The sequence below is a fragment of the Danio rerio genome, chromosome 10 (assembly GCF_049306965.1).
Source record: "Danio rerio strain Tuebingen ecotype United States chromosome 10, GRCz12tu, whole genome shotgun sequence".
NCBI classification, from domain to species: domain Eukaryota; kingdom Metazoa; phylum Chordata; class Actinopteri; order Cypriniformes; family Danionidae; genus Danio; species Danio rerio.
In genome coordinates, this window is record NC_133185.1 from 33,872,352 (window position 1) to 33,892,166 (window position 19,815).

General features: G+C 34.5%; 2 long non-coding RNA genes across 2 annotated transcripts in view; both read left to right on the plus strand.

Moving 5' to 3' along the window:
• The window catches only part of LOC141376396 (uncharacterized), a 387,511-nt gene that overhangs the window by 208,107 nt on the left and 159,589 nt on the right, over positions 1-19,815 (plus strand). The window lies entirely within an intron of this gene.
• On the plus strand, positions 811-3,324 carry LOC137496546 (uncharacterized). Its single transcript, XR_011016962.2, has 5 exons — positions 811-1,501; positions 1,622-1,676; positions 1,776-1,851; positions 1,926-2,102; positions 2,440-3,324. It is a non-coding gene; the product is annotated as an uncharacterized lncRNA (long non-coding RNA).

Below are 19,815 nucleotides of genomic sequence, written 5' to 3' on the forward strand. Positions count from 1 at the left end.
AATACTAAACATTAATACTAAAATACATAATTTAAAAATATAATTAATAAATAAATTGATTGAATTAAATATTTTAATAATTAATTTTTTTCCATGTATTTAAATTAAATTTTTTTTCAAAAATGTTAATAATTTAATTTATAATTGAATGTAATTTTAATCATTAAAAACGTAAATACTGGTCTTTGCTTACTGTTTAAGACCCTATAGTTTATGGGATGTAGAATAAGAATCATGCAGAGTGACAGCATCTTCATACAGGTGGTGATGTTGCTGTCTCTTTAAGAATTTGGCTTGTTGAGACGTTATAGTAGTGTTTGTTACTGAGGCGGTCCGTCGAGTATGCTGGCTGTTTACACAGAACTTCGCACGCTTTTCAAAAAAAAGTCTATTTTGGAGTCCAAACTTTTCAGGTAAGAATGTATTAAAGATATATTTTCAGTCTCATTTTTACATGTGAAGCCGTGTTCTGTTGATTTTGTCTGACTCTCGGGTCTCGGCTTTCCCCCGCTTTAAGTGCTCCGGGCTGGCCTGCAGGATGGTGTTTGCTAAGATGTCTGCAGCTTATTAAAGAAGTTAATACAATGTGATATCGAAGACACCGAGGGACATAACGTTATAGACGGTGAGTACTATATGCTGTTAGTTTTCTCGGTGTAAAAGTTCCCTTTGTCGCCTACGTTACGTATTCGCGCCTTATATCTTACGTTACTGCTTTATTAATAAGTGTTGCCACGGCGGAATATAATCGCAACCCAATTAGCAAAATACACTCGGGCCAGCTGCGGCGGCAGAAGCGAGCCGACGTGCACCGGAATCGGGCCGTGAGTAATGTGCGGTGTGGCCCGGAGCTCGCGCGACTGAAGTCTTCATATACCTTGATATAAAACTTTTTGTTATTAATACTGGAAATTTGTAATTATCGATAATGTTTTATATTTTGAGGCCATTTTTCTAGCCACGGTTGACAGCTAAAATGTAATTTTAGACGGTTATATAAGTTACACCGCCATTTTGTGAAGAAAAATCACAATTTTGTCACCGACAAAGTGACTGATTATGTAAACGTGGCTAGTTACAAACGTGGCGTGTGTATGCTTGTACATATCTTCGTTTCAGTGTCTAAGTTACATTAATGTTGAGGAGTGTCCACAAACTCTCATGTCCAGAATTGTTGGTGCTTTACTATCGTTTAACGTTATACTTATGTTAATGTAGAATTATTAACATACCATGTTGTATAAATCAACGTTTTAAGTTATACTTTGTTCTTTAATGTAATAATTTGTCTCATCTGTTCTGAAACGGGTACCTTGAGCTATTTTACCTATTTTATTAATATCTCAAAATAAGTAAATAGTTATTGCTTTATCTTATTGCTTTCCAGAAGTTTTTGAAGTTTCCAATTGTCTTTCAGGACAAGATAGAACAACAGAATGCAGCCTAACAGCATCAGACCAATGAAGGCATGTCATAAGAAAGTATGGCTCAGTTACAAGATGTAAGTATGTCACATTATCTATACCATGGTTTTAATGGCTTACATACTATTTTAAATTTGTAGGTTTTTACTTACAAACAACAATAAATGTACACTCACGTGTTTAAAATTATTTTCTAGGTATTCATTGAAAGATGAGAGATCAACTGAAGAATGCTATGGACCTGACTCTAAGGTACTCTTTCTAAACTTTCTCCACTTGATTATTATTATTAAATTCTAGCTTTGGATGGATTCATTCATATTTGTTTGTATGCCACATCTTATGTTCCAGGAATTGATTTTACTGCAGCACTTCTCATGTTGCCAGCCTTGTTAAGCGAGACACTTCAACATTTCGTTGTGCTCGGGTGCGTATGTTGTTTTCTGTTTAGTATATGCTGTGATAAATGCATTTTATAATGCTTGATATTCTTTATATTAGGATGACGCAGTGGGTAGTGCTGTCACCTTACAGCAAGAAGGTCGCTGGTTCGAGCCTCGGCTGGGTCAGTTGGCATTTGTGTGAGGAGTTTGAATATTCTTCCAGTGTTCGTGAAGGTTTCCTCCAAGTGCTCCGGTTTCCCCACAAGTATAAAGACATGCGCTATAGCTGAATTTGGTAAGCTTATTTGTCTGTAGTGTATAAATGTGTGTGTGAATAAGTGTGTCTGGATGTTTCGTAATACTGGGTTGCAGCTAGAAAGGCATCTGCTGCATAAAACATATGCTGGATAAGTTGGTGGTTCATTCCACTGTGGCAACCCCAGATTAATATAGGGACTAAGCCGAAAAGAAATTGAATGAATGAATGAAATTTATATTAGTCTTTTAATCTGTGATACTTTTTTTTTTTAATCAGTGAATATTAATTATTTTACTTTCTATGCATGTGGATTTTCTCTTCATCAGTGATAGAGTGACTGATATTAATGTAATTATTGCTTTGTCATTTACAGTGAATCATCTTCACCACATCCAACAGTTCAAGTACAGAAGGAGGCCACCGACTGGACAACTGTGTTAACAAGACGAGTCACGGCAGTCTTCAGAGTTGATGGGATTGCGATTGGCCCGGCTAATGATGTGGACGAATATACATTTTTGACATATCCATCTTATTGGAAGAACACCTTGATGTTTCTGCAGTAGAATGTTTTGAATGAACGGTGGACGGTGACAAGCCTCGATCTACTCCAGTTACCAGAGTGATCAACCTTGTTTTTTGTTTCTCTACATGCTCTTGGGATAATCACAATCATCAAGTTAATCCAGCACACTGCTATCATTCATGCATAAAGCAAAATTTTAAATAACTTGTGGTCCTAATGACTATCAAAGAACATTTTCCAGATATGAGTGCCTTACATGTCATGTTTATCAAAAGCATAAACACATATTGTGTTACAACAAATTACAACTCCACTTGAGGATGAGGAGTAATCTACTGATGTTGAGGAAGAGGCTACTGATGTATTTGATTTTCTGCACTGTTGAAGCAATTTAAAGAGAAACATTGCCTTCATTCTGAAATTCAGAGAAAATGTTGATGACAAATTATTTATTATGACCGAGTATTCTGACTAAAGACAAATACTTTGGACTTTATAAAGTGCAGTACTTGATGTAGCCTGTGTAATGTGTTTATAAATCTTAAACAGTATTCTTGTGGTCTTTGTATTAAGTGTAGATTATTTAGTTTTTATTCTTATCTAAATTGTTCTTTTTACTGTTTTACATGTCTGCTTTATACTTGCTGTGTAATTTTATTTCTTAACACATTCAGTTGTGAGTTGTAATGAAATATTTTTACATTAGTAAATAAAAATGGACATCTGTGAACCAAAATATTTTATTTATTTATTTGTGCATGCAGTCACCAAAGGATCAAAATGCCTGGGTCAGTACCCTGAAAATACTATATAATATAAAAAGGTACATTTTTGTACCTTCAGTGTCTAGGGTACAAAATTGTCCCTTAAAGGGTACAAATGTAGAAGGTACAATTCTGTACCTTTAAATAGAGGTACAAATTTGTACCCTTAAGGGTACCACCCCAGTGACGGGCCATTTGTACCCTAAAAGGTACAATTTTATACCTTTTTTTCTGAGAGTGTGTACTGCACTGTGTCCGACACTAATCTCCGATTTTTGTTCAGTTCGATTATGACTTTAGTCAGATTAATCAAAATTTGTTGTTCACTTGGTAGACTCCTAATCAGGGTATTGTCTTATTTGTATTAAAATCAGATTATTGGTGTCCATGTAAACATACTCATTGTCACCCGAATACTAATGAGTTATGTACCTGAACATCACTGTCATCATCTCCTGCATTACAAAGTCAGAGGACAAACCCTTCAGTCCTGGTTGTCATAATCGGTTCTTGTGTCCATTGTCATCCTGCCATAGACTATAACCTGGTTTCTGTCTGCATAATTCTACATCATACTCCCAGATTATAATCATTACATGCATACCTGCCTGCATACATGCATATTGCCACTTACTTACCTGTAAGAGTTCCACCCCTTCTGTGACAAATATATCAAGATGTCACAAGTACAATATTTTAAAACAATGTATCATTGAACATTCATTTTGAACAAAACTTTTTCAAAATGTGTATTTGCAATAAAGAGCACAATACAAATGTGAAATTGTTAAAAAAAAGGGGGGGGGGTAAAGGGGTTTAACACTTTAATAATTAGTTCATTAATGTTAATGTATGTTTACTAACATGTTCAAACAATTAGTAATGCATTTATTACTGTATTTATTCTTCTTTGTTAACATTGCTTAATTTTATTAAGTTAACGTTATTTCATGTTAGTTTTTTAACTTACTGTGCATTAACTAATGTTAACAAGCACAAGATTGGAATTTTAAAAATGCATTAGTTAATGTTGAATATGATCAATGTTAGTAAAAACACTAACTTATGGACTATTATTATAAGTGAATATCTTTAAAAAAAAAAGTATAGTAAAGGTATTAAAAAGCATCTTCGTCTTTACTAATCTTTTATTATTATTATTATTTTTTTAACCACTAGCAATTACTGTACTTTCTCCAACCCAAGGAAATTAAGCACTAAACCATATGGAACAGCTCCATTTTCTAATATTCTCTCATACTTTAGCCATCTTCGACCACTTCGAGAGGGTTAAATGTAGTTATGGTCAACAGTGGGCGTGTTTGAACGGGTATATTTTCCCTGTCTAAGTCAGATGCCTCCAAAGGTCATTTCCACCTTCTACTCTCACTCTCTCCCTCCTTAATTCTATGTTTGTTTCTCTGTCAGGTAAATTAATGCACTCTAATGTGCTTTCAGCTGATGTGCCATATGTGGCAGAGAGAGCCAGAGCGTGTGAATAAGGTTCAATGTTTCTAAAGGTCACCACTGCTCTCCTGAACGGAAGAGCTCTTTAGTATGACCGATGAACCTTTGCTTTGACATGTTGCTGTCATTCTGCACAGTGAAGCCTGACGTTTACGCCCATAGTTCTTCCTGCAGTGTAAGAGTAATTTTTTGAACCAACAAACCATAAATGATTATTTATTTTTTTTCTGCAGAAGTTATTGATCTGTAATAAGCTCAGTGGGAAAAAAATGTTTTTCCGATGACATGAATGTAAAATTACTTTGGTTCTTTATGCACTTCAGCGATATGAAGACCCAAACCTGAAAAAAAGGGCAAATGTTTCAGTCATGCTAAGCAAACAGGAAATAAATAAATGACTTTCTATATAAGATTTAATATACAGTATATACTATATGTATATTAAAAAAATCTAACACGGAGAGTTTAAAAAAACTCTGAGGAACTACTTTTTTTTGCCATTTATTCACATCTGCAGCTGACTTCACAACAGCAGAAACCATTGCTACTTCACAAACGTCAATTTAGAGCTAGTATTGGATTTGAATGATTCTCTAGCATAATGTCTAAAAGTATGACAAAACAGGTGATTTTGGTCACATTTTAAGATTATAAGGCTGAACGGTATGAAATGCAATCAGTCTACAGAGATATCTACCAGTTTTTTTGTTGCAATCGAAAGATCACAATAATTAACCCGAAAAAAATGAATGCAGTGCAAACACTACTAGATTACTGCTGTGTTTACAATAAGGAAAAATGCTAAACACATGCAGGCATTTTTTCTTTGTTTCTGTTTACTGAACTTTGTCTGCAGTAGCGAAAACAGGAGACTCATTAGAAAATCGATAGCAAAGCAAAAGTACTGAGGGTTATACAATAAGTGGCCAACACAAAATATGTACATTCCTAATATGCGAGTCCCATCTCACACTCAATACACTACAAATATAGGGTATAAATACAGCACTACATACAAACGATTAAGATCGACTTAAAGTCACTTACCAGTTTCATAATGATTTGATCAGCTGTAGTTTAAAATCACGATGGATTTTTCTCCTTCTAGGGCTTATGAGGTCTCTGTCACCATCTTGTGAATGGCGCTGTATCTCTAAAATCTCCAACTACATTCTCACCTAAAAAAGCCTTAAAAGTACATTTTGTATTCAATATTTGTCAAACTGTGTAGTGAGTTTATTGATCTGCTGTCACTCTATGTGGGTGGAGTAATGGGTGAGGAGGCTGTAGGAGTTCTGATATTGCAGAATATCGCACTGCTTTTAGCCAAACAGATTCGAGAATCAGACAGAACTGTGTGTGTGTATATGTGTATGTATGTATGTATGTGTATACATTAGGGATGTAACGGTATCAGAATTTCACGGCACGATAATACCTCGGTATGAATGGCACGGTACTGTATTTATTGAATAATTTACAGGAAAAACAAAACCAATGAAAAGACTCGAAAAAAGTGCCAAAAGTGTCAATGACATAAAAATTAGCCATCTATCTGTAAGTTTCGAAACAGGAACTTAAATTTTTCCATTTTAGAAACAAAAAACTATTAAACTATATAAAAAAATAAAGTTTCAATTTAGTATTGTTGAAAACTCATCACATTCAACATTTAATCAAGGACTCACTTAGATAGAGATGGGTTTTATAAGGAAAATTATCATATAACTATAATCTGGTAAAAGCTGGGATCTCTGGGCATTTATTATGTCCCCTGCAACAGAAAAAACCCTCTCATTTGGGACTGAGGTTTCTGGGACAGAGAGATATGATTTCAGCCAAGGTTGACAGTAGTGGGTAACGATGTGCATTTTCTTTCCACCACTTGAGAGGACAAGCCATGAGTGAGATAGAGGTCTCTTTGCGGTACAAGTCAATGTCTGTATCAATCTAACAAGTGTGCTGTGTTCTGCAGTCCCCATGACTGTTTTTAGTCGTATTCCCCGACTTATATTTCACCACAGTCTGGCAGTGCCTGCATATTGTTTTTTTTTTCTTTGTCTGTCACTTTTTCTCCTTTCTCGTATCTTTTTAGAAAGAAACTGAAATTCTTCCACACATCCGATATAAAACTCGCTTTAGGTTCGATCATTTCCAGCTCTTTTTCTTCCCCGCTACTAGCAACACACTCCATTTCAGCATTACTGGATCTGTAGTGACAACAGACCCCAAAGGATGATGGCCACGCCTAGGCTGATGGGAATTGTAGTTCCCGCTACCTCCTGTTTGCTTCATTTGCCTAAGCAAACTTTTCTCAGAAATATAGTTTTATTGAGTCATGCGCCTACGGTAATATTGAAAAAAATTACTATTGCGGTATGACGATATTTACAATATTGTTACATCCCTAGTATACATACATACATATGTGTACCAACATTTAGGGAATTAAATATCAGGTGTGTCGATTATTAGAGCTAAAACTAATTTATGAAGGTAAACAAAATTACATTAGCTAAATATCGTTAATCCAGTTCTTGATTAGTTCAGATGTTTTTCACTGTAATAGTTTCTAATGCTGCAATCAATTTTCTTATTTCCTTTCCAAATCCCTGGTGTAAATATGCAAATGTATTAGTTGGCAGGCAGTTTAGACAACCTGTACATTTGTAGCAGTTGCAATCATTGGACAAACAGTTTTATTAATCTGAGACTTTCCCAGGATCAATGAATAATGACAACAGCAAATGTAAGATAAAGATGTATTTATTGAATCAACCATTGCAGTTCTGTTGTATTGATGCCCCAGGTGTGCTGCCAAGCAGGTTTACTAAAGCCACACATACATATGGAACTGATTATAAGATCCAAATTTACAAACTATGCGCTATGGTACTGTAAATGTGTTTTGAGGTCACCATAATGACCTGGCAAGGAACTGCATGAAAATAAATCTTAATTTATCAGTTATTTGCCTTTTGTAATCAGAACTTGTATGAAAATAATAATAAATGTTATTTTAAAAAGTCTTCACTGCGGCTATGAATTATTAAACTCACATTTTCCTTTGCGCCTATGATGTTGATATGGCTCACGGAATTAATTACATCAAATTTTTCATTATGCCTGTGGAATCTTATCATTGTGCTTGTATTCATTGGATATGGCATCAGTCGACTCAGCATGTTTTCTTGCCCACAGAAAAAAAAGATAGTCATCTCTTTATGTATCTGTAAGCCCATAGCATTAATCAAATCTGCTGCAATTGTAAACCAGACTCTGTGTGGCACACTTGAGGCTTGGTTTAGTATTTCCGTTCAGGTTTCAAGACATTTGGAGACACACAGCTCTTCATAAGACACAACAGTTTTATAAGTCAGTTACAAATAAACGCCCTTGGGTCTGAGGTGGTAAAATACAGGATATTAATGCAATCAAATTAAAACCAAACCTTTATTTTGACCGTGGCAATATGTTCTTTCATTTTTGAAGGATAACCCTGCCTTGTTGTTAGACTTTGAATTAGGCGAAAGCCTGATTATTTTACTTCGTGTGGTTGCAGGTCAAAGGCTAATTGAGAAATGAAAGTCATTTCAGCTGGAGAGTAGAACTAGCTCAAAATACAAGGTTATTACAGCAGGAAGAAAAAAAAGAATGCAGGTGCACACAAACACTATATTTTGGCTTATGTGATTTTCTTTCACCGTTGAACAGACATCCCTCTTTGGTGACTAGAGATTGACTGGATACAGTGCTGTAGGAGGGGAGATTTATCTGTGCTTGAAAACTCCTAATGGTGTCTTTAAGTCTTAAAGTTCAACTTCAAGCAAACAGCTTGAAAAGTAGGTTTAAAACCGCCCACTTGATGCCTCAGGATGCAGGCCTCCTTCGGGTTAGTGATCTAGATTCCCTTATCAGAATATTTTTCGTCAAACATCCATCTCTCTGCCCCATTCTCATTTTGAAAGTCATTGCTACTCTGTTTGTTTGCGTTCACTTTCAATCCTAACCGGATTTCATTTGCATTCTCTGAAGGAGCTTGTTGATGCAGGAGTTGTCCTATTCCCGACGGTGTTGAAAGTCTGATGCAGGCTATTGCATTGCTGTTACTAAGGTGTTTCAATTGCGTGCGAGTACATTTCTATATGGTTGCTGCAGTGTTCAGGATGATTGCTAGGGGAGTTGTTAGATTGACAGCCATTTAAAAGTAATCGCATATTGTGAAAGCAAAAATCAAGTAAAGTTAGTGGATTTATTGGTTGTGTTTTAGAAGTTGATTCAATTCAGTTTGGATGTTGATTTGTGGATTAATTAAAAAATGGAGAAGGGAAAGTTTGTCATTTGCACATTTTTAAGACCTGTTACTGTGCAAATATTTATACTATTTATAATATAATAGATATGGATAAATTGAAAAATGTAACCATGATGAAGGAAAATATTGTCATGTGCAGGTTTTTAGGACCTGTTGCTGTGTAAATATTTATAATATAACACATATTGATTTGTGGATTCATTGGAAAATGTTACTATGATAAAGGCAAATATTGTAATTTGGACATTTGTTCGACATTGTTTAAATATTTATAACATATGTGGATTTGTGGATTAATTGAAAAATGTAATAGATATGATAAAGGGAAATGTTGTCATTTGCACATTTTTAAGACTTTGCTTTTTAATATTGTTATTGTTTATAATATAAGAGACTATAATTAGCTGAAAAATGTAACCACGATGAAGAGAAATATTATCATTTGGACATTTTTAAGACCTGTTACCGTGTAAATATTTATACTGTTTATAAAATAATAGATATAAATTTGTGAAATAATTGGATATTGTCACCATGATAATGGGAAGTTGTCATTTGCACATTTGTATGATGGTATGTTTAAGTATTTATACTATTTATAATATAACAGATGTTTATTTGTGGATTAACTGGAAAATGTTTATATGATAATGGGAAAAATTGTAATTTGCACGTTTGAAGACCTTATGTTTAAGTATTTATAATATAACAGATGTGGATTTGTGGATTAATTGAAAAATGTAATCATGATGAAGGAAAATGGAAATAAAGTAAAATTCAGGGGGGCTAATGATTCTGACATCATCTGTGTGTGTGTGTGTGTGTATATATATATATATATATATATATATATATATATATATATATATATATATATATATATATATATATATATATATATATGTATGTGTGTGTGTGTGTGTGTGTGTGTGTGTGTGTGTGTGTGTGTGTGTGTGTGTGTGTGTATGTATATGTGTATATATATATATATATATATATATATATATATATATATATATATATATATGTGCGTGTGTGTGTGTGTGTGTGTGTGTGTGTGTGTGTGTGTGTGTGTGTGTGTGTGTGTGTGTGTGTGTACGTGTTTTTGTGACATATCAGGACACAAATCTGTATAATGACATGGGTATGACACGGGTATTACAAAAAGGAGGTGAAATATGAGGACATTGGTGACGTCCTCATTTCTCAAAATGCTTATAAATCACACTGAATGAGTTTAATCAGAGAGTAAAGCTGCACACAGTCTCCTGTGATGGTTGGGTTTAGGGGTGGGGTGGGGTGAGGGCAATACAATATACAGTTTGGACAGTATAAAATGAATGGAAACCTATGTAATGTCCCCACTTTTCACAAAAACAAACATGTGTGTGTGTGTGTGTATATATATTTATTTATTTATTTATTTATTTATTTATAATTTTAAACAGGAAAAGATTAAAAGATAATCGGGCCTGACTCAACATAATTGCTGTTTTTCAGCAGGTTCCAGCAGGTGTATATATATACACACACAGTTGAAGTTAGAATTATTAGCTTCTTTTTAAAATATTTTCCAAATGATGTTTAACAAAGCAAGGAAATTTTCATAGTATGTCTGATAATATTATTTTCTTCTGGGAAAAAAGTCTTATTTTTTTATTTTGGCTAGAATAAAAGCAGTTTTAAATGTTTTAAACACCTTTTTAGGGACAATTATTAGCCCCTTTAAGCTATATTTTTCTCGATAGTCTACAGAACAAACTACTGTAATACAATAACTTGCCCAATTACCCTTATCTGCCTAGTTAACCTAATTAACCTAGTTAAGCCTTTACATGTCACTATAAGCTGTATAGAAGTGTTTTGGAAAATATCTAGTCAAAAAAGATCTTCTCTCCTTTAAACAGAAATTTGGGGGAAAAAAAACAAGCGGTCTAATAGTTGTATATAATATATAATTTTTTTTCTTTTTAAATATTTAACCAGTCTGTAACTATTTTGCTTAGAAAATACATAAGTAAACACATGTATATATTTGGCATATTCAAATTCTTTTGTAATGGCACATCCATAGAACTGGGCCTTCAATACCTGCTCTATTCATTGAGTTAATTCATTAAAGATTTTGATTCACATGATAGCTTATTAATCCTACTGTTTTTTTAGATTATTTTTGTCTTTTATTATCGAGTAATATGCATAAGACCATCATGGTATAGTTTATATGCAGTATTCCTCCCTGCTTATTTGATCAACAACTAATCTTTATAACCTGTGGCTTTTTGGATCTTGGCTTGTTTGCTATTTTTCAGTCTTTCACAAAGGGTGAAATTGCTCAGAGTGCTTTGGATCAAGTGGTCTGTCAAAGATCTGCTGATATTTTTGTAACCATTTTGTGAACCTATAAGGTCTGATGTTCAGAATGAAGACAGCGTTAAACTGTGGAAGTCTGGGGACTGAGAATATTACCCGTGCACCTTTCATCTGAGGAAGCGCTTGTGATGGATCGCCCAATGGTGCCACAGGTACACATCCATTTTGTTTAAATGACCTTGAGAAGAGTCCCAGTATGAAGCAGCCCCAGCTGAGAGAACACATTTATTTTTCTCTGAAAAAGACAAGCCTTCTGGCCTCTGTTGCCTCCCTCAGCAGCTCACCTGTGAGCCGGGCACACGCTTAGCCAACGAACACCAGTCCTGATGAAAAAGTGAAGGTGAGGGGGGAAAAAAAGAGTCGTGACCTGGATGTGGGAATGGGTAATCTGGGGGATTACACTGCCTTTGAGAGGTCTATCTTCTGGTCTGTGAATGAAAGAGCAGACCTATCAAAAAAGACTTCACGCGCTGGACTTGATTCCGTGCGCTCATTCCCTGATGGCTCAAAAGGACAGACATTGTTGGTTTTTTAGTGTTGTGTGCTGGCGGGAAGATAATAAAATTGGATTTCAAGGCAAGTTGAGATATTGTAAGTGATGTGCCATGGCTTCACTCTATGAATGTCAATTGATTCAATTCTGGAATCCAGTTGATGACATGATGTGCTGATTAAGAAAACAAACACATGAAATGCATTTAATTCGAGTATCAATATTTGGAGTGAGGCCAAAAAAATCAGATAATTCATAATGTTTCACAGTCAATTCAAAATCTAGTCGGCAAAACATTAAAATCATTCTTATTTTCTATAATCATCTAACTAGAGTGGGTACACAAACAGACTGATATTTCTGGACAGTAAATCACTTCTTTTTTTAGTGTCTTGCTGTTTTTTATGTAATATTACCCACACTAAATTTCTATAGAAAGTTAAAGGGATAGTTCACGCAAAAATGAAAATCACCTCATCAATAACTCGCTTATTTGATTTTCAAGATTTTACACTTAGCTGAAGATTGATTATAAAGCTTGTTTGGCATGCTGTCCCGGGAGAGAGCCCTGAGCTCATAAGATCCTCGAGCCCGGGGCTCCCTCACGTTTGCAAGGCGAGAGGGTAGTTTGAGCCTATGTAGATCTCGAGGACTCCCCTGCTGTAGTAGCTAATGAACTGATAGTGATTGCTTTAAGGTATAACTACTTGCTAGGAGCACGTCTATGGGGCCGATTTGGATTAGTCAATTAACTTAAGTTGCTTGTTTTTGGACGGTGGGAAGAAACCAGGGAATCCGGGGGAAACCCACGTGATTTGTAATGAATTACAGCAATTTTACCGTTTTTATTTTATCAGCAAAACCGCAGATGTAGATGCTAAATTAGGTTTATTTTGTTTATTTTACTTTGTTTAGTTTCTGTTTCCTATTGAAAGCAAAAGAAGATAATTTGAAAGATGTTGGTACCAATTGACTTCCATAGGAATAAAACAATTAATATGGAAGTCATTGTGTGGCACCAATCAGCATTCTTCAAAATATCTTCTTCAACGCTCATCAAAAGAAACTCAAAAAGGTTTTGATCAAGCGAAGAGTGTGTACAGTAAATCATGACAGAGTTGTCATTTATGGATACAAATCCTTTTAAAGCCCCTAGATTAAAAACCCTTTACAGCCAAACCGTATTAAACAACAGCCCTGCTATATCTGACTTCTCACATGACTTGATATTCTACCTTGCAACACAGCATTAATATTTCGCACCATGTCTTTTATAGTCACAGCACGAGGCTGAGCGCTTTGAGAAGTCTCACTGAAATGTTTACCACTCTCCTCAGCCTGTCATGTGATTTCTTCTTAAAATATAAATGATTCGAAAATATAAATACGAGATTCCTGATAACTGTATCAACTTGGGCTTTAGTATCCCCGTGGTCTGGAGGTTTTGGAAAATGCTTATCCAACAGAAACGCTCTCCTCATGCAATTTTAATAGAGAGATTTCTTTCAGATGCCGTGTGTGTTCCAGCCATCGAAAAACACACTCCTGCTAACTTACAAGATATTTTCACGGCAAACCAGTTTTTTCATGCGTCTGTTTTGTGTGCTTACAGTATGAGTCTGTTAAATTGGATGATGGCTTGAGGTGGTGTTTTTTTTTTTTTTCCTCTTTACGAGGTAGGGTGACCTCCTGTAAAAGCAGAACATGTTGGCTGAGCATTTTAATAAGGCTCAGCTGAGAGAAAATGAAAAAGGCAGATACGACTGTGCACCATGGCGTCATTAGTATCCTGGAGCATCAGTGGCCTTTCAAATAATGAAATTCAGCAGACGTGCAATGGTCTCAATCACAATGCTAATAAAAATACATAGATTCTTTCCTGCACGTCAGTCACAGGCGACAGCAAGACAGAACAAAAGGGAGAAAGCAGAGGGGGAGAGAGAGAGAGTGAGGTGAGATGGGAAAACAAGAAAGATGGAGAAAGGGTGAATGTGATGGAAGGAGACGGTCAAAGACGGGGAGAGAAAATAAAGACTGGCAGCGAACGAGACATGAAGAGCATAATCTATATCTGTAGTCTCTTAAAAATGAAGCATTTACTGGCATCAATGGTTCTGTGAAAGATCTATAAAACCTTTACATTCTTATTCTTTTTTTTTTTTTTAAGAACTGAGAGGTTCTTTGGGGAATCCAAATGTTTTTTTTTTTTCTTTGCAAGCAACTCCATATTGAAGCCTTTATTTTTAAGAGTTAACATATCTAAACATTGGTAAAAGGGTGGTCCAAAGTGTATTTTTAAGGCTTGGTTGTGTTTATGGGGTGTAAAGCAATGTGTGCTCATGCTTCATTTGTATATATACAGTTGAAGTCAGACTTATTAGCCCCCCCTGAATTATTAGCCCCCTTGTTTACTTCTCCCCAATTTCTGTTTAATGGAGAGAAGATTTTTAAACATTAAAACATAATAGTTTTAATACCTCATTTCTAATAATTGATTTATTTTATCTTTGCCATGATGACAGTAAATAATATTTTACTAGCTCTTTTTCAAGACTCTTCTATGCAGCTTAAAGTGACATTTAAAGGCTTAACTTGGTTAATTAGGTTAACTAGGCAGGTTAGGGTCATTAGGCAAGTTATTGTATACCAATGGTTTGTTCTGTAGACTATCTAAAAAGCTTAAAGGGGCTAATAATTTAGACCTTAAAATGGCTTAAAACAATAAAAAAAATGATTTTATTCTAGCCGAAATAAAACAAATAAGACTTTCTCTAGAAGAAAAAATGTTATCAGACATACTGTGGACAGTTCTTTGCTCTGTTAAACACCATTTGGGAAATATTTAAAAAAAAAATAAATAAATTACAAGCGGGGCTAATAATTCTGACTTCAACTGTATATATCTTACTTTAATTATATACAGCTACTCTGAAAACTAGCTAACATGAAAACCATATGATCATATATCCTAGTTCTTCCAAAAGCCTGCCCTCAAGAGACTCTAATTTGTCAGCTAACATAATGTGCTGTGATTTGTGAATTCCCTCCATCACCAGGAAGCATCATGCCTCTACTAGCACATGCTTTGCCTATGCTGTGTAAATACCAGCCTGATCTCACGAGAAAACGTATTTTATGTTTTGTCAGTTTAGTGGCTAATTCGTACAAATTAGTTCAAGTTCAGTCGTACGAAATTGTACGATTTTAAAAAGGAGGCATGGCACCTAACCCCACCTCTAAACCCAACTGTCATTGGGGGATGAGCCAGTCGTACTAAATTGTACGAATTATATCGTACAAACTCATACGAATTAGCCACTAATTCAAAAGTTACAAATTGCCGTGAGATTCTGTTGGTAAATACTGTCAGTTAGTGCAACTGTTAGCCATATCAGTTAAAGCCTGAATCAGACAAAAAATGAAGAGGACACAGCTAATCCTGTGTATAACCTATAAGCATGTGTAAGTAATATAAAATTTTTACATATCTTTTGCGAGTTCATTAATTGAGGAGTAGAACACACGGAAAGCGGAGAGACACTGCAGCGCTGCTGAAGACTGTAGGTGTTTACAGCGGTTCGATAGATATATATGAATTTTTAGCTAAATTGTTAACCGTGCCAAACAGCATTTCCCGTTGTTTACATCCTTGTTTACTTCCTTGTTATAACATACCATTAACGCTAGAAACTGTGCATGTAATAGATACATTTTAACAAATAAAAATATAGGTTGTGGCTCACAATTACATTTCAGCGCCTCTGGCTACCCCCTTCGCTACATGGGGTGTATGCACATAACCTGAAGGGTTTATGAGCTTCATTAACCCAGATATATTTTTGTAGTCTCCAAACTGTGTTTGCTATAGGCTTTGCTAACTCTGTAAAATCCAAGGTCTCCCTTTGTATTGAACTTTGAGCATCAAGAGATCAACATTCAGAGATGTTGTTTATGTTCACACATTTACATTACACATAAACCAAAGTTTAAAATGGGATATCGTAGTCGAACACCCCTTTAAAATAAAATGTATATAATATGCCTGCATAGGTAAAATACACACAATCAAATGTTTGAAATTAAAAAAAAACATTGAGTGCTGTATGTTCACCCATGCTGTTGTATTAATAACAAATACAGTGAAACTAAAAATTTACAATTTAAAATAAAATAGTCATTTATTTCTGTGATGACATAAACTGAATTTGACTCCAGTATTGTGTGATTATTTAATGGACCACTTACTGTACTATAGAATTTTTCAATAAAAGTTCCAAAGAAATCACATTATTGTTTCTAGGATTTTTTCTGAGTAGAAAATTAAAAGACTGGTATGTATTATTTAAACAGAATTCCACAGCATAATTTAAATTTGGTAATTTCATGCTGAATTTTTTTTTATCACTTTTGAAAACAGCACTTGCTTGATTTTTTTTTTCATAGACCATACTATTTTCCCTAGTAATTTTTATGAATATAACGTTAAAAAGTAATAAATTTATGTATTGTAGTTAAGAAAAATATATAGTTCTTACATATTTTTATATTTTTATACAACCACTTTCGATCAATTCAGTACATATGTTTTAAATGAAGGCTTGTTTTTTTTTTTCTTGTGCTTTTCTTATTCATTCTAAAATGGAGAGGTCACCACAGTGAACTGAACCGCCAACTATCCCAGCATACAGTTGAAGTCAGAATTATTAGCCCCCCTGAATTATTAGCACCCCTGTTTATTTTTTCCCCAATTTCTGTTTAACAAAGAGAAGACTATTTCAGCACATTTCTAAACATAATAGTTTTAATAACTATTTTATTTTATATTTGCCATGATGACAGTAAATAATATTTTATTAGATATTTTTCAAGACACTTCTATACAGATTAAAATGACATTTAAAGACTTAACTAGGTTAATTAGGCAAAGTAGGCAGGTTAGGTTAATTAGGCAAGTTATTGAATAATGATGTTTTGTTCTGTAGACTATCAGGAAAAAATATAACTTAAAGGGGCTAATAATTTTGTCCTTAAAATGACTTTTAAAAAATTAATAACTGCTTTTATTCTAGACGAAATAAAACAAATAAGTTTTTTTTTTTTCCAAAAGACAAAACATTATCAGACATACTGTGAAAATTTCCTTGAGCTGTTAAACATCATTTGGGAAACATTTAAAAAAGAAAATAAAAATCAAAGGGGGGCTAATAATTCTGACTTCAACTGTATGTTTTACACAGCGGATTGGATAAGGAAACATGCATACACGCACACACACACACACACACACACACACTCTTACACTACGGCCAATTTAGTTCATTCATATTCACCTACAGCCCATGTCTTTGGACTTTGGGGGAAACCGGATCATGCGGAGAAAACCCACGCCAATACAGGGAGAACTTGCAAACTCCACACAGAAATCCTAACTGGCCCAGCCAGGACTTAAACCAGCAACTTTCTTGCTGTGAGACAACAGTGCTAACCACTAAGCCACCATGCCGCCCTGTGCTTTTCTTATTTTAAGCATAAATGTACCAACATGTAGAGTAACAACTAAACACAAGAAAACACATCTAAGTAATGGTAGGAAAATATATTTTCTCCATAAAAAAAGTCATAATATCTTATGCAGTTTTGCTTCAGTGAATTGGCCTTGTGTTATTGATATAATGTTTTGATGTTTTTCCTGGAATAAAAGACATAAAGAAACTCATTGACATTGATCTTTTTGCCTTAAAGTCAAGTTGTGTTTTTCTCAATACTGTGTTTACATGGACTCAAATAATTGCAATCAGACTTCTAGCTCGTTCTTTAAAAATGTCATTTGTATTGTAAAGAGTGTTGTGAATGTTTTATAATCTGATCAATAGAACATATAAACACTTGATTGAATTGATAAAAAATAAATCATGCTGTGATACTGTACATACTGTAAATAGTGTATGATACTCAGAAAAAGCAGTTGTTGATGAACATAACAGTGTTGTTTCATTTCACTCATTCCACTGTCTAAAAAGTGGTGTTTTGGACTTTTCATCTACAGATGCCTTTTGTTTGCAGGATGGGGTATTTTTACCACTTTATAAACACAGGTAGAGCGGCACAAACCTTATATACCCCTCGTCACCCAAAATATATAAATATTGAGTCAGCCTTTTGAAACAAAGCAGAAGGATTAGCTAGTGTGCATTTATTAAAACAGTGCAGTTTGAAGCTTGTAAAATAAACATCCATATCAACTCATTCATTTTATTCAGAAGTCATGTTAACAATATGTTTATTAGATGAAGTGACTTGTGTCCATCCAAATTTTCCAAATGTTTCTCACAGTTTTAGCTTTAAGCATATTGTTTGTCCATAAATTGTATTTCTGTATTTTGTGATTCATGTTTTTTTTTGTTTTTTTTTTTCATTTATTTATGCTTTTAATGTGTTTGGACGTTGATCTTTTCTTCAAAAACGTTTGACTTTAATTGATATTTTAAATGGTTTGAAGTGATATTGTCACACTCACCAGTGATCTAGTCCATACAGATTGCTGGAGAACTAGAAATCTGCCACCAAAAGAGCTACAAATCCTGTAATGCACCACACAATCACACCTGTTCCTGTTTAACTTTGATTACACAAACGCACACACACAGCCGGAGGATCGTTGTGGACTGATTACATGAACTTTAAAAGCAGCACAGACATACACACCAGGTGCTGAGTCTTGTTATTCTGTTATTACGACAGATATTATAATATTACGACACGTTTCTTTTGTCTAGCCAAGCCATGTTTGACCTTTAGCCTTGTTTTACTGTTTCCATTGTTTTCACCGTCTGTCCTGACCATTTACCAGTTTGCTGACTATTCTTTGGATTCTCTGAATGCATTAATTTGTTCCTGCGATTGGCCTTTGCCTGCCTGACTATTCTTGTTAATAAATACTACACGTGGATCCTCTACTCTGTTTTCCAGTGTCCCTCACATACCAGATATATTGTCTGAGGGATGTAAATTACAGTACAAAAAAAAAAAACTGCTAATAAACTACCAGCACTTTTTTGTACTACAGTTAGACTACGAACACTATCGCTCTATTTAATACATCATTTCTAAATGAATGTAACCAGTTATTATAATTTTTAAAAATCTTGACCTGATTTTTTTCTCTTGTATTATATCTTATACAGAAATTAGTGAATTGGCCTTGTCTTGTTTTTCTTGGAAAAAAAATAAATAAATAAACTGTTTCAGTTACTCTACAAACCAAATTCTCTACATACTCTTACTTAGTCCTGTTTATATCAGAGTTGATATTTAGCCGCACCATGTTGGTGTTTCATAACATCAAATTTTTACAAGATGGGTCGATAGCCTAATGTTCAACCTCCAACCTGGAGAACCAGGACATACACACTTACACTAAAGACAATTCACCTATAGCGCATGTCTTTGGATTTGTGGGGGAAACCGGAACACCTCGAGGAAACCAGCATAAACATGAGGAGAAGATGCAAACTCCTCACAGAAATGCCAACTGACCCAGCCAGGGCTTAAACCAGTGACCTTCTTGCTGTGAGGCAACAGTGCTAGCCACTGAGCCACCGTGCCACCATCTAGAAAACAATTTAATATTATAATAATGTTATTTTATTACACAATTGTAAAATGTTTACGACAACGAACATGTTAATATTCAGTCATGTATATTGTGAAAATTAACACTAATGATAATACCATATACAGCATAATTATTTATTTACTACGAATTACTTTCAGAAAGCATTTAGGAATATCCAGATTGTTGTAATAACAAT